At 34.4% G+C, this 18,963-nt stretch overlaps 1 protein-coding gene and 1 pseudogene across 1 annotated transcript in view; one reads left to right on the forward strand and one right to left on the reverse strand.

The window, feature by feature from the left end:
- The window catches only part of LOC128161430 (BTB/POZ domain-containing protein KCTD19-like), a 40,709-nt gene that overhangs the window by 11,107 nt on the left and 10,639 nt on the right, over positions 1–18,963 (reverse strand). The window lies entirely within an intron of this gene.
- On the forward strand, positions 1,836–11,593 carry LOC128161427 (twitchin-like; annotated as a pseudogene).

An 18,963-nucleotide genomic window follows, 5' to 3' on the forward strand; every position in this document is an offset into this window, starting at 1 on the left:
GTGCAATTTTCAGAGCAATATTAATTAATGTGTTATCAAACGAAAAGCTAGATATGCACAATAAATATGCCATACAAATATTAATTCCATGGCGTTAAAGAAAATATCCAATGGCATGTAAACATGAAATCAGCAAGTACTGGGGACATGTAGAGGAAAATAAAAGCAATAATTTCATTTTAAGAAGTTGCTAACCTAGCTATCATGACATGAAAACGTGTTATAACCATTATAGTTTGTACATTGTTGATTTTGAAGTAGTTTGTACTATGTAAACACAATATACATGTATCAATATCAATTTCCCCCAACACCCCTCCCTTAAGTAAATTTTAGATCCGCGCCTGTTTGCATATCATTACATCATACAACTTATATATGAATTAATATGATATCCCAGAAATTTGTCCTTTTTTAAATGAAAATAGATCAACGAATCAATTTAAGCTATAAATGCACAATCAATATAACATACCAATTGCATTGCGTAAAAGATTATTAAATGAAAAGATACCAACGAATTTAATACACACATATAAATATAAAGACTCAACAAAAAAAGAAAACACATTGTAACCGCTGGCAATTGGAAAAAAATGAAGGCATTACAATTAGCGTCAATTATCAAAATTTAATTATGTAATGACTATAAGTATCCATCATTTTATTTTTTGTGAAATATATCGTTGTGTATGATTTTAATTTTTGTGATTGATTATTTGCGGTGTATCTTCTCGTCTGAGGCTGTAACTAGGGTTTTAATGCGTACAGTTTTTTTTAAACACAATTTAAATAAATCATGACTTACCTTTAATGTTACAGTTTAATTTATATTACGTTTAATAATATTGCTGTTTTCATTGTTATCTGTCTAAACATTTGCATAAATAAAATAACATGTGCTTTAATAAATTATATTATGCCAGGCGCGGATTCCACTAAAAAAATAAGGCTGTGAATTCTAAAAGAGGAAAAAACATAGCAGGGCTGCGTTCAGGATCGTAGCGGCTACGTGGGGCTACGTACATGTACATGTAACAGCTACGCTGTTGAACAGAAAGCTAGCCAAGCCGCTACGTGGATATACCTAGCATCAAACTCGAAATTGCTACCTCAGTTACCACTTTGTACCAAACTTGATATTTATCCTATTTAGTTATATTTAGTTCATAGGATAAGTTATTATGAATTTTAACGTGTACTGTACGTTATATTTCCGCTTGAAATTAACAAAATATGTCGGTTTAATAAGTGGTTGGCTGAATTTAAAGACCTAGCGGCTAGGCTGGTAGCTTATAGTACTGTTCAATATACCTAGATATCCATATATATCCATATATATCCATATGTTCCTTCGCCCTAAAACGCGTTCGCCCTTTGATGCCGTTCGCTCTAATTTCCGTTCGCCCTGAAATGTGTTCGCTCAAGGTCCGTTTGCAATATTAAAACATAATTTTAAAGCGATTTTTTGTAAATAAAGTTTCAAATTATATAAGATAAAAAACCGCATTCAGTGGATTCAACACATATATTATAGTGTCCAGATTGCCTACATGTAGCTGCATGGCCAACTTAGAAGATTAATTATTAATTATAAATAAGATTCTTTTGATAAAATTAGGGCTATAAAAACTTTTATTCAGAATCAAAAAAGCCGCTGCTCGTATCCTCACTGGATTAAATTGTTTTCAAAACAAAGCGAACATATAGAAAAAAGCTTTCCATAATTTTCAGTTTAAATTATTAACCATTAATTAACATTATCCACTCAAAGGTTTCAACCTTATCATTTATGAATATTACATTATAAAATTAAAAGGTTTACTATAGTTATAAATACCAGATATTTCCTTTTTATTTATTATAAATTCCATATTTTATTTTTTTTGGCAAATAACTTGACATCTAAAGGCATTTATAAAGTTTCTGTTTGCCCCATTATAGTTTTCTATGTAAAACTACGAATACGACATATTCTGAAACAGTCTATTTGTGACCTTGACTGGAACTCTTCAGCATTGGAGATGTGAATGAGTGTGGAAATGAATTGAAAAATAAACAAGTTCATATTTTGTGGGATATAAATCTTTTAACGGTAGGAACGTAACATTTTATGTTGATAGGGAGTTAAAGGGATGTTCAAAGTAAAAAGCTGAAGCGAGCAGATGATTTAATTCAGCGTATTTCTAACATAACAACCGGCCGAAGTTGGGGCAAATTTTCCCGAATCACTTTGTGTGGCACTGGTCTGAGATTCGGAAGAGACGTCCGTCAACAATTTTTCAGTCTCGACGAATCTCGCTGAGATTAGAAGTCCACTCGTTGACGTTGAGAGGATGTACCCAATCCTTAGTCGTTTTTAAACCCCTCTCTCTCCCCCTCCCCCCCCTCTCTCTCTCTCTCTCTCTCTCTCTCTCTCTCTCTCTCTCTCTCTCTCTCTCTCTCTCTCTCTCTCTCTCCTGCTTTTGACGAAGCTCCCACTGGACACATTGAACTGTTGAAACATTGAATGTTGTGATGCTCTAACTGTCAGGATTTGTTATACACAATTTTTGGTGTAAATTAAAAAATAATGTTTGAAAAAACTTAATTTTTAGCTAAAGAAGAAACCCATTTTCACAATAATGAGGCTTATTGTTATTTCTTGCACAAACCCTATTTATAAAAATTGACTTCCTAAACAATGTCAAGTGCTAAACACAATGTACTTAGTTACATTTTTAGAGCAGAAATAATTTAATGATTTTTCAAATTGTACATTACACACGTGTAATTCGGACAATGCGTAACATTTCCATAAAAAATTGCTTTGTATCATTAGAACAACAACATATTCAAACTAAGACCAATTCTGACTGATTATTTATTAGTCCCCTACTGGTTTTCACCGGAGGGGACTATAGCTTTCCTCTGCGTCAGTCCGTCTGTCTGTCCCACTTCAGTTTTCCATAATTTTTTGCTTTATGTGTTTGAGAAATAATATGAAATTTGCTGAACAGCTTCAAAATGTCAAACTACAGATCAAGTTTACACTTTTTTAGCGTCTGGTTGACATATTTTCGAGAAAATTAATTTTTTATATTCCAATTTTTTAATGTTTGGGTTCGATATTCTGCATAACAGTGCATTGTTTTCACAATTTCCACAAACCGGTAGGGGACATGTATTGCTTATGCAATACTCTCAGAATGCTTGTTTCCTGTGTATTAATTCGCTTCTTGTGTTTAAGGATTAGCAGCGTTCACGACCGCTGGTAGACTGCAAGCCCCGGAGGCTTCTACACCTCTAGAAATTAAGCCCCGCCCTCACCTGAGATTTACCACCCAGTAAAAATGTTCGGCCTTTAAGGACAGTCAAATGGTGTAAACATTATTATGTTCCCCCACCCATAACTACTATTTAGACTCATCTATAAAAGTTATCTAACAGTTCCTTGTTATTCGACAGAATGATAAGGGTTTTTTTTGGTTTACTTTTATGATCATCAGTTTAAAGTTTGTGATTATATATACACAGAGAAAACTGTTTTATAAACTACCGGGATTTACTATAATCTCTCAATCTTTGCAGTGTGGAAAACAGTAAACAAACAAAAAAATGGATGTACGTGCTTTAGCATATTGAAAACCATGTCAAGAAAAGATCGAAGAGTTAATCCCATTGAAGAGTCAAGGAAATGGAGTGAAAAGAATATTGATCCACCAGGATTTAATATAAGTTTATTTGAGAACAAAGGTAAGGAAAATTTTTTGAATTGCCCTAAATTAAACTTCTGAATTTTGTTTGGAGACCAATCTAGTTGGTATTATTCCTCTATTGTGAGTTAAATATTTCATGAATCCTATAATTACTTTTGCGTGCTTCATGGTTATCAACAGGTATTACTCCATATCAATAAATTCTGCTATATGGCCCGCTGATAGCTGCACAAATATACCGGTATATACATTAAATTTAAAACCAAGAAACTTCATTTTCCAAGGAAGTACATGTAATATTGAATAAAAAATTCAGTTGACTAGTGACTACTGTGGATTCATCATTGTGGAAGAACATTTTCGGTATTAAAATTTTCACAAAATATGTTCCTAATAAATTAGTTTAATTAGTCCAAAACCATGTGGAACTTTTTGTGTGCAATAAATATACAATTTTTGCATGGGTGGAACTGTAGCTCTACGGCCTGTCAACCTGAATTTCACGTGGAGCTACTGTTCTGCAAAAATACAAAAAATTTCTTTTGTACAAATTCTTTGACATGATATCAGTGCAATTCATCTAATAGTATATACATGTACATATGACAATAACATATAAATTGAAATCAACAATTTCTTTATAATTTCCATGTAGCTTCCTGTACGCTTATATTATGTATTATAGGCAGAGGAGTCAGAACAAATGTCCGCAGAAATGCAGGCGACTTTTTGTTAGTGTATACAGGAAAGGTTATAACAAAGAAGGAAGGTGAGAACTTGGAAGAAGGGTTCTCATCTGGCTACAGATTTTTTTTTACAGAGATTTGTGGTAAGTGTCTAGATTCTCATGAAATACTTTTTTGTTTTCTTACGTACCTAAATATATGGATATTGGTTTAATGCCAGGCCATGGCTTAATCAAGTATAGCTAAACATATTTGGCTGGTTTTATGGTGGTAGTCAAGGGTTCCAGCAGTTGGAAAATTCAACATTCAAAGGTTTTAGAAAAGTGTATTAACACCTTGTACTAATTATTTTTATGGACTACATAATGTTGTCACAGAGATAGTTAATTGTCATTTCTCTTATGGTAATTAATTTAAAACATATTTTTTCATCACTGAATCTCGCAAAGACAAATGAATCTATTTACAACTCTCTTTACATCATCCCAGAGGGAAGTCAAATTACATACTTTTTTCCTGTGCACTGTTTGAATCCTAAATAAAAATCCCCTCTCTGTTATACTACTCTGGCTCCAAATTGATGACTATCTCAGATCATTAGCTTCAATTAATCTATATATTGATAAACTAGTTCCATTTCTACATCACTCAAACCCTATAAAAATCTTAAAGGGCCTAAAAAAAAAATAGGTTTGTTTCCGCTTTCCCAACCGACCCTGAAAAATACTGCCATCTCAAAACCTTTTTTTTTTGCCATTTTTCAGTGAGGGTGTTAAATTTTCTTATATGTTTTTTTCAGATCATCTATTTTTTTAAAATTTAGTCAGTGAAACGTTTGGACAAGTCTGTTTATTACATCAACGTTGAAAAAACGCTTGAAATTGAAAATGGCAGGACATTCTGCAAACAATAGCACCCATGCAAGGCTCCGATAATCAAAAGCTAACTCATAAAACTTGACCACTCTAGACGTTAATTTGCTTCATTCTTAATTACCCTAACACGTACAGCTTGAATTGTTTGAATAACGCATTCTAAAATCACTATAATAATTACAACTAATACACTAAAATTTACCCCTCATCACATACATGAACAAACATCACAACTACTAGTATACAACAGTCTGCATAATATTATAATAATGAGAGTGTTGTGTTGTGCAGTACTATGCTTATATATAATAATCAAGAAAGATTGCATGCACTTGCTTCTTGTTTGTGTGACAGAGAAAGAAAAAATATGAAAACATTGTCATCTATCAGAAATGCATGTTAGGCCTTACAGTACTTAAGTACTGTAAGGCCTAATATGCATTTCTGATAGATGTATATATTTTTAAATTTTTAACATGTCTTAAAAAAAATTAATCTATAATAGTTTACACAAGCCTATATTATTTTTATTTCTTTGATTTAAACAAAGGCTCTATCCAACTTTTTACTAAAGAAAATGAGTTCTTGTAGTATTATAAACATATATTTTGGTATGAATCTTTTATTAATGGAAGCAATTAATTTAACTCGATCATTTATAGTGTTGATGCATCAGAAGAAGATGGTAGATTGGGAAGGCTTGTGAACCATGGGAGCAAGAAAGAGATCAACTGCAAAATGAAATTAATAGGGGAAGTGCTATGTCTTTTTGGAACCAGGTATTTACAAAATAATTTTGCCTGTTTACCGTGTACTATAGGCTTACTGGTACTGATTTAATTATCATGATTAGGCCAACATTTTTTTTATTTTTAAGTTTATGAACCCAAAAGTTTCAAGTCCCATAGGAGGAGAAAAACGCAATACAGCATCACTTTAAAGTATGTCACAACAAATACCGAAAATAAATTTCTCTTTAGCTCATCCTGTAGGTGCAAGAAGTAATGGATAACTTGAGATACATGGTAAAAACTGCCAAATGTATATATCTTCCTCAAACTAATTTTTCTGGATTCGTGCAATAAAAGCAAGTATCACTTTGCGCCGCCGTTACTGTGAATAAGCTGAATAAAATGAACAATTTGATTGGATGCCCTGAAAAGTCATTATTGATAAGCAAGTTATGTTGAAGTTGGCTAAATCTGCCCAGGGGGAGATGAGAATAATGAATCCGACATTTGGCTAGCGAAGATGCTATGTCTACCATGTTATGGTATTTTGATATCATTTCAAACTGGTCCAATGTGGTAACAATTAAAATGTTAACAATATATCAACTCAATTTTTTTATCGGTAAATTATAGTACGTGTAGTAACATTGATGTCCATTCTAAAGGGGCATTATGATGCATGAAATTTGATTGTATTATTTGACAAACAGTAACCAATCATAATGAATGTCTTATACAGAAATATGTTCACTAATTTTGAATTGAATTAAATCGAAATTGATCTAGAATGAACTGAATATCAAAATTAATTTTGTCGTGAATTGTAATGCATTTGTATCATGATATTTCACCCCTATTGTCCTTATACATGTTATACCCTGTCAACAAGTGTATAATGAAATGTACTTGTTTAAATAAATTAAAGTAATTGGTTACATAACTTTAGTTGACTATCAAATTTTACTATTATTCACAACAGAGATATACATGAGGGAGAAGAGCTATTATATGACTATGGACTCAAGTCTTATCCATGGAATTCTAAGGTACAGTGAAAATTTGCTTTTAAAAGTTGGATTTTGATAACTTATAGGTAAATCCTCCATCACAAGGAAGCTGGTGGCCGGCATATGCTTTAAAAATAAATAGTCAGATTTTGTATTATTCATTGAATGCAAATCAATTTATTTAGGAGAAAACAAAACCTAGTAAGTCTAGCTTAAATTGTAATATTACAGTGGTCTTTATTACTGACAACATTCCTTTTTAGCTTACCGAGACGAAGTCAAGGGGAGCTTATGCTATACCCCCGGCGTCGGTGTCCGGACCTGGTTAAAGTTTTTGTTGCAGGTCCTGTATCTAAGCTATTACTTGTCCTATCTTCACCAAACTTGCATGGATGATGCATATTGACCTACTTATGGACCTGAAAGACTCGGATGCTGAATCTGGGTCCTAAATTACAGATGCTGAAGGAGGTTAAGGTTTTTGGAGCAGGTTAAAGTTTTTGTTGCAGGTGCCCTTTGATAGCAATATATAAGTTACTCCTGGTCTTAACTTCACCAAACTTGCATGGATGGTGTGTCTTATAATACTGATGCACCAGACAGGCTTGAGTGCTGAATCTGAGCTATAGGTTTCGGATGCTGGAGAAGTTAAGGTTTTAAGAGCTAGTTTAAGTTTTTGTTGCAGGTGCCCTCTGAAGATAATTTCTTAGTTACTACTGGTCCTTACTTCACCAAACTTGTATGGTTGGTGCGTCTGATGATACTGATGCACCTGACAGGCTTGAATGCTGAATCTGAGCCATAGGTTTCGGATGCTTGAGGAGGTTAAGGTTTTTGGAGCTGGTTAAAGTTTTTTGAGCAGGTGCCCTCTAATGTTATGTCTTAGCTACGCCTAGTCATAACTTCATCAAACTTGTGTGGATGGTGCGTCTTATTATACTGATGCACCTGAATGGCTTGAATGCTGAATCTGAGCCATAGGTTTCGGATGCTGGAGGAGGTTAGGTTTTAAAAGCTGGTTAAAGTTCTTGAAACAGGTGCCCTCTGATGATGATATCTTAGTTATTACTTGTCCTAACTTCACCAGACTTCCATGGATGGTGTGTTTTATGATACTGATGCACCTGACAGGCTTGAATGCTGAGTCTGAGCCATAGTTTCGGATGCTGGATAATGTTACGTTTTTTTTAACAGGTCACATGTTACATAGATAATAGTACTATTTCAAACTTATATAGTTGATTAAACTGTTATATGAAAGAATCGCAGAGGAAGCTTCAGATGCAGAGCTTGATCTCCATTATCAAGGATGCTAAAAAATATATCTTAGTTATTACAGGTCCTAACTTCACCAAACTTGAATGAATGGCGTCTTATAATACAGATGCACATGATAGGCATGGATGCTGAATCTGAGCCTTAGGTTGCGGATGCTGGAGGAGGTTAAGGTTTTAATTGCTGGTGCCCTCTGATGATGATATCTTAACTTCACCAAACTTGCATGGGTGATGCGTCTTATGATACTGATGCACCTGACAGGCTTGAATGCTGAATCTGAGCCATAGGTTACGGATGCTGGATGAGGTGTAGTTTTTTGGAACAGGTCACATGTGTAATAGATGATAGCTTGCATAGTTGATTTTACTATATTATAAATGAAACGCAGAGGTTGCTTCAGATGCAGAGCCTGATCTTCATTATCAACAATGTTAAAGAAATCTCCTACCTCAATTAAACCTGCTTGATAGAAAAATGAGGTTGTTATTAAATGATATAACATGATTCCTATGATTAAGTATTGTATGATATGAAACACTATTGTTTAATATGATACAATATAATATCATATGTTATATTGTAAAAAGTTATATGATACAATATAATATTGTATCAATTTTTTTGATATTTTATGATATGATATTGTATCATGATATTGTTCTGTATAGTATTGTATATTATGATACATTCTACTACAGTTATTGCCGAGATCAAAGAGATGCCGCGGACATTATTCTTCAATATACCACGAACGTCATCAGTAAATTATCAGATCAGAAATACCTATTTGTCTCGCACTGCATGATCATGGAAGTACAAATTCAAACCGTAAAAAGTTTTAAAACCATGTCAATTTCACGTGTTAGTTCCAGTCAAAACAATGTGTATTGCCTCAAATCTTTATTTTTAAGAGATCAATGCGGCTGTTCCTAGGACCTCCCTGGCACATTTTCACTGCGTGTTTTTACATAAAATATATAACGTGTAGTAGTAATAATCGTATTAAATTGCCCTTAAAATATTAGGAATGTGATTCAAAGATTTTTAATAAAAAAGTGAAGAGTATTAAAATCCTAAGAAAAAGTTTGTCGTCTGCATGTGATTCCTTTGATCGATACACATGTAAACATTACTAACAAAACCGTTGGGGTTACACAGAACAGCCGTCAAAATGACCTAGATCGTCTCTCTATAGGAGAAACGATCTGTAGAAATACTGGGCTGTTAGTAGAATAGAAATAAAGTTCTTGATTTCGTGAATGTTGCAGGATAACCTCCTCGGTCTCGAAATGTTGTTTGAAATATAAAAGCCTCGGCTAGCGCCTCGGCTTTTATATTTCAAAACAACATTTCTCGACCTCGGAGGTTATTCTGCAACATTCACGAAAACTCGTACTTTATTTCTTAATCCATGAATATCCAAGATCATAAAGTATGATTTTCATATAATATGATAAAGGTGGTCTCATAAGGGTGATGCCTCGTCTCGGTGAGCTTTGTAATCTGTGATTACCTATGTTTTTATATTCTAGGAACATCTGCATTTTTTGCAGAATTATTGGTTTTTTCGTATTGTTTTACTTTTAAATTTATTTACTAACCAGTGAGATGCCCCTAATTCAAACGAGAGGGGGATATACTGTTTTATCCATCTGGGTCTGTTTGTTCATCTGTCTGTATGTTGGTAACAAATTTCTGTCACATTCTTCTTAAATTGGCAACTATTATTTATACAGTTGCTTGAGATTTTAACACACTCATTGTATAGGCATATGACATATGGTGGGAGTCGTTTTTGTACAAATTAGATGTCACTTTCCTATGAAATGACAAATGTATTCTTAGACTTGAATTTAAAATAAATTTTCATTACAGTTTTCTCAGAAATTGCTCATCGCAGATGCGAGAGATTTTAACACATGTACTCTTTGTTTAGTGGTAGGCATTCCATTTAATGGGATTCATTTTTGAGCACATCTAATGTCCACTTTCTGTTACATTATGACTGTGTTTATTTTGTATATTCACATCAGGGTGGGGTATAACTAGTGAGTATTGACTCACAGATTTCTTGTTGTTTTAGACAAACCATCTGCCCCTAAGGGACCATTCAGTGTGTCCAATCTCACTGCTTCATCTGCTGACTTGAATGGAAGCCAACAACAAAAGATAACGGTTCTCCAGTCACAGGCTATGTTATTGAGTCCAGACCTAGCACCAGAGCAAGATGGAGCAAAGTGGCCAAGATGGATGACAACACCACCAAATACTCTCCCAAAGACCTCATTGACTATCTGTTCAGGGTGTCTGCTTTTAATGAGGAGGGACAAGTCTCACCACTAGAGACCAAAGAACCTGTGAGACTTAAGAGGAAGGTAGGTAAGAGCCTACATATGTTGAAATGTATGCTTAAGTGTGTAAGATAATGTATGATTACTGGTTAAATATCTTTGTTTCTCTTTAGATGTTGTATCTTCAAGTCAAAGTGTCTAAACTTGGTCCCGATTTTGTGACACTGGATTGGAATTCACTGTCTTCAGATGGAGGCTCCAAGGTGACAGGGTATGTGGTGAAGCAGAAGAGAGGCTCTGATGGTGACTGGGAGGAGGTGGCCACTCTAAAGGCCATTGAGACGTCTTACAAGGTCCACAAACTTGATGAAGACCAAGAGTATTTCTTTTCTATAACTGCCCTGAACCAGAACGGACAAGGAGAAACCTGTGAACTGGACACGTCTGTTGTTCCAAAGAGACCTCCAGGTAAACTTGAGCTAAAACTCATTGTTTAAGCACTTCATACACTGTATTTACAAAGCTTGGTGTATGAATAAGGCTAACCAAATGTTTTTATTTACATGATCTTTGATTAGGTCTGCCATCAAAAGCACTGGGTTTATTTTGTCTGTAACAATGCCATTTCATGAAAACGTTTTCAATACACATCATGTATTTTGAGTATTTTGATTTTTTTCTGTTGTTGAGATTTCTTTTCAAATGCATATAAAAAGTGTATTTTATGTGCATTTTCAGAACAACCATCGCCACCAGTTGGTCCAGTCATACTCTCAGGCATTCAGAAAACCTCTTTGGTGTTAGCCTGGAAACCCAGCAAGAATGATGGCAGATCTCCTCTAACAGCTTACTATATTGAAATGAGGGACCCTAATAATGGATCCTGGTCTGCAGTCACCAAAGTGACCCCAGACATCACCAGCTACTGTTTCTTATGATTTTGTTTTAAGATTGTCTAGAAATGGTGTTTGGAACTGGAGATAAAGAAGATCCCCCAAGCAAAGAACTTAAAAAGCAAAGAGGTATTTGTCTGAATTAAAACTGAAAGTAAACAAAAAACTAAAGTATAAGCTTCTGCCATACAAAATAGCCATGCAGAGAGTAATGCATGTTTATGTATTTTTGAAGCTGGATTTTATGTCAATATGTTATTTGATTAAGGCAGTTGAACTTGTAAGTTGTAATTTGTTGTGTTACTTCCAGGTTTTAAAAGAATAAGTGGAGAAAGAAAACCTAATGGACAGCAGCTGAGAAAGCAGCAGTTAAGAGGCAAATGGGCCAGTTTTTAAATCTAAGGACCCTGCCAAAAAAACATGACTCTGACCTGGCTCTTCAAAAAGAAGAGAGTTTGAAAAATCGAACCTGGAAACAAGTCAAAGACTTTGTTAGAAATACAAACTTGAAGCTACTTAAACCGTAGGATTCAAAAATGAAATGTATGAAGTGTTTAGTGTAAATTGACTTGTTTCTATAATGAAAAGAAATTTTATAATATTCAGAACTAGAGACAGATCAGAAATGTAGTATATGTGCATTGATTTACTTGTTAGTTTTCTAGAGAGAGAGACAGAGGAGCTTTTGCTTTTGCTTTAAAAGTAATTTTTAGTATCTATATAATGATTTTGAATATTCATTCTAATAGTGGTTGTCTTATGAAGAAATTTTTATGACAAGTAAAATAAAGCTGTAAGCTCCTGTTAGCCTTCATGATACACATAAACCTGATAAAAGCTTTTTTATAGTGACAGACTTGGTGTCTCATGTATATCATGTTGGACTGCCTAGTGACATGAATGCTAAAAAATTGATGAAAATAATGCCAGATCTTAGCTGTTATATACATGTATTTAATGATCTTTCCATATGAAATATTTACTACATATATGTACAATATCCTTAAGGATTTAACCATTTCATGCTCTGTTTTTCATGTACATGAAGTTAAAATGAAGGTGAATTTGGAATGATAAAGATCTACAGCAAGAGCATAGTTGGCTAAGCTATTGTTAATTACGGTAAATGAATTCAGTCAATGTTATCTATTTTATATTAAAAATGAATTTGCTTAGTGTTCAATTAGCTCTTGTTGATATAAGAAATGTTATTAAAGATGTATTTTGCCATTTAGTGTGATTTTCGTTTTGATTTCTTTTTAGGTCATTCTTTTTAAAACTAGTAAAGAAATGCATTTATTTATAATAATTTTTAGGTATAATAAAGTTTTGGGGATATAGGAATCACCTTGTCTGTCCGTCTGTCTGTGCAATCATTTAGGTCCATATGTTTCTAATGGAGGAACATTACAATTCCCCACTTCACACAAAGGTTGCTTACAACCTGAGGGTGTGTTGTGATCTTGACCCAAGGTCATTTGTGCAAGTACAAGATCACTGGAAAGAAAATTGTATAATTTGTGTCTGGTCTTTATCTTTCTTATGGATAAACAAGGGAAGTCCCTACTCCATAAAAAGATTGCATATGACCTGAGGGTGTGTCATGATCTTGACCCAAGGTCGTTTGTGCAAGTTGAAGGTCACTCCAAAAATTGCATAATTCATGTCTAGGCCATATATTTTATAATGGATAATGATTAGAAGCTGAAACTTGACACATGGATTGCCTGTGACCTGAAAATATGTCATGACCTTGAGCTTTTGTCATTTGTGGTTCAAGGTTACTGGAAGGAAAATGGTGTATCCATTAATTAAAACTTTTTGATCAAGACGAGTAAATTCATCATTAATACATTAGGCTTTTAATACCCCGCAACTTTGGTAAATCATATTTACCGAGTTCCTTCCCATATTGAAACTGCCGTTACTATTCCATAACATTATATGATTGCCTAAAATGTCCTGCTTTTGTTACTATACCTCAGGGGTGCGTTTTACTACAGAACTAGCGACTAAGTCGTAAATCTGTTAAGTCTCACAAAATGAATCTCAACAAATGGAATTGTTACGTTAACACTCCTGTCAAACAGTTTCAATATTTTAGGTACAGTGTATTTCTTTCTGGCATTAACTTAAAATTCTAAATAAATTTTGCATTATGTGCATTTTTAATTTTGGTCATATTTTTTAAGTTCTTTTGTTAAGCGCGGCCTTTTATATTTCTATGTAGAACAGCAAAAAAAAAATTCATAGCGGGGGTTATCATTTGTGAGCTTGCTCAAAGTATCGCTAATTTAACATGAAACTGTCATGCGATCAACTATATATCAATGCGTAAATTACAAGAAATTTAGAGATTACGTAATAAAATTTGTATTGTTTATAGGCAGATGACGACCTATTACAGACTCTAGTCTCGTAAGTTTTGCCCCACGTTTTAATCTAAGTTAAAGGAAATCTTTCATGAAAATATATATATTTACATACATGTACATGTATTATGAAAAAAGTACTTGGGTTTACAAGATAGTGCAGATGCCCATTGGTTTAATCACAAAATGCAATTTTAAATTTCTATTTAGATTTACTTCTATAAATTCAATTGCAAACCTCTAGGCTCTTCAGTGGATTAAAAATTGTAACAGTATTAAATATAATAACCACATTTTAATGTGCATGGTCACAGCTCGGCTGGGTAAAGAACAAATAACAATTTTTTAGGCAAAATTCTTTTTGCCTGTGTGTGTATGTGCAATGAAGTCCTCATTTGTCCGCGTGTGTATCAAATTGGCCTTATTTGACTGTGAGTATATTAAAGTCCCCATTTGACAATTTGTGTATCAATTTGAGTTCCACCCATGACTCCATGAGTGATCATAAAGTTACGCATGTTTATGTCAGAATTAAATCGACGCTGTCGATCAAACCGGCACTTAAAATGTATGTACATGTTGTACATGTACTTTTCCAGCACACAATAGAAAAACTATTCCGGAAAAATAAGTTAACTATAGGACCAAAAGATAAGCCATGGTTTGATTCAGCTTTGCGTAATGAAATTACATGTACAATAAGAAAAATCTTCTAAACGTCAACAACCCCCCCCCCCCCCCCCCCCCCCGTAATTTGCAAAAGAAATTAAAGATTTTCTACACATTGAGGTTTTTAAATTCTTACTTCCATGCAGTGTAATAACACATTGCCTTGATTAATATAGCAGGGGTATGTTGTTTACATCGATTTCTCATTGCTCATTTTGAGAGCCTGTTTTCTACATGTATATGAGCGCATTTATTTTAATGTTTCAAGTTTTCGTAAATATGGTTAATGAAAACAGTTACATTAATCATTCACATCCATGGAATAAATTGAAACAGCCGTGCGTTCATTTGTTTTTTATTTTAAAAGTGCAAAATCTTGTGTGCGTGTCTCTATTAGGTGCCTTGTTTACGAATTTCAACCCGTCTTGCCTTCATGAATAACATTCACGTGCACGTGATTCAACTCTATTCACATTCACGCTTTCAGCATACCTATTCCACATCGTGATCGAAAATCAAATCACGTCATGTCTCGTCAAAATCCTTTTTGTGGGTGCAGTTTGATGCATTGGACAAGGAGGACCCTATCAAATATTGGTACTGCCAGTTCAAGTCTGGAGCACGCTTAGTGAGCAGCTGTGCGCATGTTGCTTAAGTACGCATGCTGCATCAGTACTGTGGTACACAGAAATTCAGACATGCAATGTACTTCAGAGTCAAATTATGCCCGTTAGTTTTCTGGACTGTACCTACACTGATTTTTTTTAGAAGTGATAATACTGATATTCAATTACAATTTTTTAAAACGATTTATTCCCTATACAAAGAGCGTAGTTCAATTTAGCCGCATATTTGTCGGAACACTCAGATTTTTCAAAATTATATGCTTAATAAAATAAATTCTAGAAATTCACGGAAATATAATAAGATCTAATTATCTCTTAAGAAAAAAGGGTTCTGTAAATTATGGAAAATATTGTATCCATTGTCAGGCGTTCTGTTTACATATTCGATTTGCATTTTAAGCGTACATTTTAATCCAACGAATTATTTGCTGTTAAATAATTTCAAAGACATCTCGTAAGTCAAGCAGTAAAAACAAAATCTAAATTTCTATTATTATCTGTCGGTCTCAAGCTTAAAAAAGGAGAGGTGGGTTTTAGATTGCTTTCTTTGGTATCACTTAAATAAATGATACATGTATACACCTCGAACACACGCTAATATACTCATGCATACTATTCGCACGCTTGAATGACGCCCCGCCTTTTTATTCAAATAATACAATGACCTACATAGCCGTAACGGCTAAGTTTGCACTGAAGTATACAATTTTTGTGATCGGCTTCGGTCGATCACAGTGCATCCGGCAAACTTAACTATCTGCGCATACATAACGTCTCGCGCTACTTTATTAACTATGCTATGTCAGCTTCGTATTAATCCTTATTCGATACTTTTATAACTAAGGGACATTATTTTGATGCATTTATCTTGACATTTAAACATTTATCAATTTACACAAAACATTTATCAAGTTATACACAATGATTCAGAATTTCACTAAATGTTTATATTTCTTTCCATGCGTAAGCCGAAGCACGACCTTGCTATTTCGGAACCCCCCCCCCCCCCTCCAAAGAAAAAAAATATAAAAAATATTGGCGTTTAAAAAAGGGAAAAGATCGCAGTGTTTAGAGGATTCATTCTTTGCAAAGAAATTCGTGTATGAAAAAACATTGTAAGAAAACTATGATTTTTGTTATGTTATTATACAGCATAACATTTAAGCCGCATTATGTTCTTTAATAATTCTTTTATCAGACACTAAGTTCAAAATAAGAATAAGATTTAAAAAAAAACCAACATGAATCCAAAGGAAGGAGGATCGCTCTTCTACCTTCGACTTTCACTCTTTCTTGTATACTCGAGCTTTGCGGTCGCATCTTTGCAATATCGCAAATTCATACCCGCATGAATCACCAAAGTAAGCATTTTATTGTTTAAGTTAAGGTGGTATGGGGCACCTGGCGATATTAATGTGAATAAAAGTACATTATAATCAAAATGCTTTCATCGGTTTAGAATTTTTAAATTGTACAATATTTGCCAATACGTTAATTTGTTTGGAAAGGTAAAAATTGTAAAAGCCTCGAAGGATACGAACTCATGACGTACAGATTCGCAACCGACGCTTTAATTGATTGCGCTAAGCTGTTAGGTACATACTTGTGAAAGAAAAATTATACAGAATTAAATTGAATTTTTTGTTTATTTCGATAGGAAGCACGTCGCAATATGGAGGTGTTCCATACCACCTTATAAGAAAGATGTAAATATAACCACGCGGGTTATGTATTTTTTCTCCAATGTCGCTTCCTTCATTCCCGCGTAAATCATCAAAGACAGCATTATATTGTTTAAGTGAAAATAATAAATAAATGTTTTCACTAGACCAGGCCTCAGAATCATGAAACAATCTAAAGACTTACATCAAAAATTGTACTCTAGACTTTCTTAATATCAGTTTTGACAGCTGCGACGATTATGTGACCGCGTAGATTTTACGGTGCTAGAGAATTCTTCTGGATCTGCATCGGTCGTTTGCAGTTCGAACCGGGTGAGGGGATGTTGGCGTAAAGGGTATAAGGTATAAGGTTGTGGCGCGCTGTAGGCCGTAAGGTAATAACGAAGGGTAGGTTTGCCGTATTCCCGAAGGTCCACCAGTATACAGTTCCAGAGAAATAAACAGGCAATTGATGCAGGATTCCGTTTTTATTGGTCGAGACTCAACGATGGCAACATTATAACAATTTAACAGACAGACATGTTACAAACAAGTCGGATATGGCCAGTAGTGGCCTCCGGACTCAAGACTCTGGGTGAGTCGGACGTGGCCGAGGCTGGCCGCCGTATTCCAGACTGCCGATTGACAATTGTACATAACTATTTATAAGAATCTGAACAATGAGTATAAATTGACAGGCGATGACATAAGTAAGCTGAGTGAAAGGTTCACAGATATAAAATAATTAAATAAACTCAATGAGTCTTTGATGTAAAAGACATGAAAAACTGATAATTGCACAATGTTGTTTTAAGAGATTAACAGTCCTTGAGACATGGCACTCCGTCTCTTTGAAATCACATATAGAGTCCGAAAAGTGTCAATCACTAAATAAATAAGTAACTTTGTAAGAAATAAACTGTGAAAAAAATAATACGAAACAGATGTTGAATTTTAAAAGAAAAGTCCAAAATAAAGTTATAATTAAACAGTGAATTTTGCACGGTGATAATTATAATAGCCGCCCCATGACCATAAATTTAATCACTGGTGAAATCCGTGCATCATTCACTGATTGGTTGCAGTTATCAAAGTTGTGCGAAAAGTACCGATGATATTGAAGTGATAATAATCAGCTGCAGGCATATAGCGGGGGGGGGGGGGGGGCAGGGGCAACAGAGATTTTTTAAGAAATATATAAATTTGAATTTGGAGGCATCTGCCCCCCCCCCCCCCCAAACACACACATAATTTGTAAAAAAAATGGTATGCATTTGGAAATGAACAAAATAAGCACTATAATGCAAGATTGAGTAACTTTCAGACCCGATTGGCGAATGAGCTTTTTTTTGCTTGTGAATTGTGAAGTCTGCTCCCCCTCCCCTCCACACAATTTAAAAAAAACGATGCTACGTGCCTGAGCTGTGTGTATATTTTTTACCGTAATTCAATGTGTTTTTCAGTTATGTACTCACGAAGCGATTGGTAGTGGACTTTGGTTACTAAATTTGAGACAAACTGATTCTCAGTTGGCAGTGTGTGTTCGTATATTAAAGTCCTCATTTGACGGTATATGTATCAATTTGACCTCATTTGAGAGTGCATATATATATAAGAGTTTTCATTTTGACGATGCATTCTCTAAAAAAATATATAAGAGTTTTCATTTTGACGATGCATTCTCTAAAAAATTTACGTTCGATCTCCGTGCGTTCAGTCGAGCGTCGCTAACCGTGCGCTCTCCGTTCACAAAGCGCTCGCGCTTACCGTTCATAAGGCGTTCACCATTCGCTCACCGTGCGTTCAACTTGTGTTCTCAAATCGTTCACTCAAAGTTCATTAGTCATTGTCATTCGGAACTCCAAAGTGAAAAGATCGTTCTCAGAAAAAAAAAAGAAGATATGAAAACAGTTGTATGCACGCGATGAAATCAAATTGAATTAATTCAGCGAGATCATCAGAAGCTGGAGTAACTATTGTAAAAACTAAAAACTTAAACCTACTACGAATTGTGCCGATGTCATATAACATCAAAGCCTGCCTTCAAAATACGCTAAATGCACATTTATCCGGGAATTCGTTACACGATTGACGAGGTACATTGTTTTGTTTTTATCTTCATAATGCTTTATTTACATTATCATCTGCAATACAAATGAATGTAAAATGAATCAAG

The sequence above is a fragment of the Crassostrea angulata genome, chromosome 8, assembly GCF_025612915.1.
Source record: "Crassostrea angulata isolate pt1a10 chromosome 8, ASM2561291v2, whole genome shotgun sequence".
Taxonomy (NCBI): Eukaryota; Metazoa; Mollusca; class Bivalvia; order Ostreida; family Ostreidae; genus Magallana; species Magallana angulata.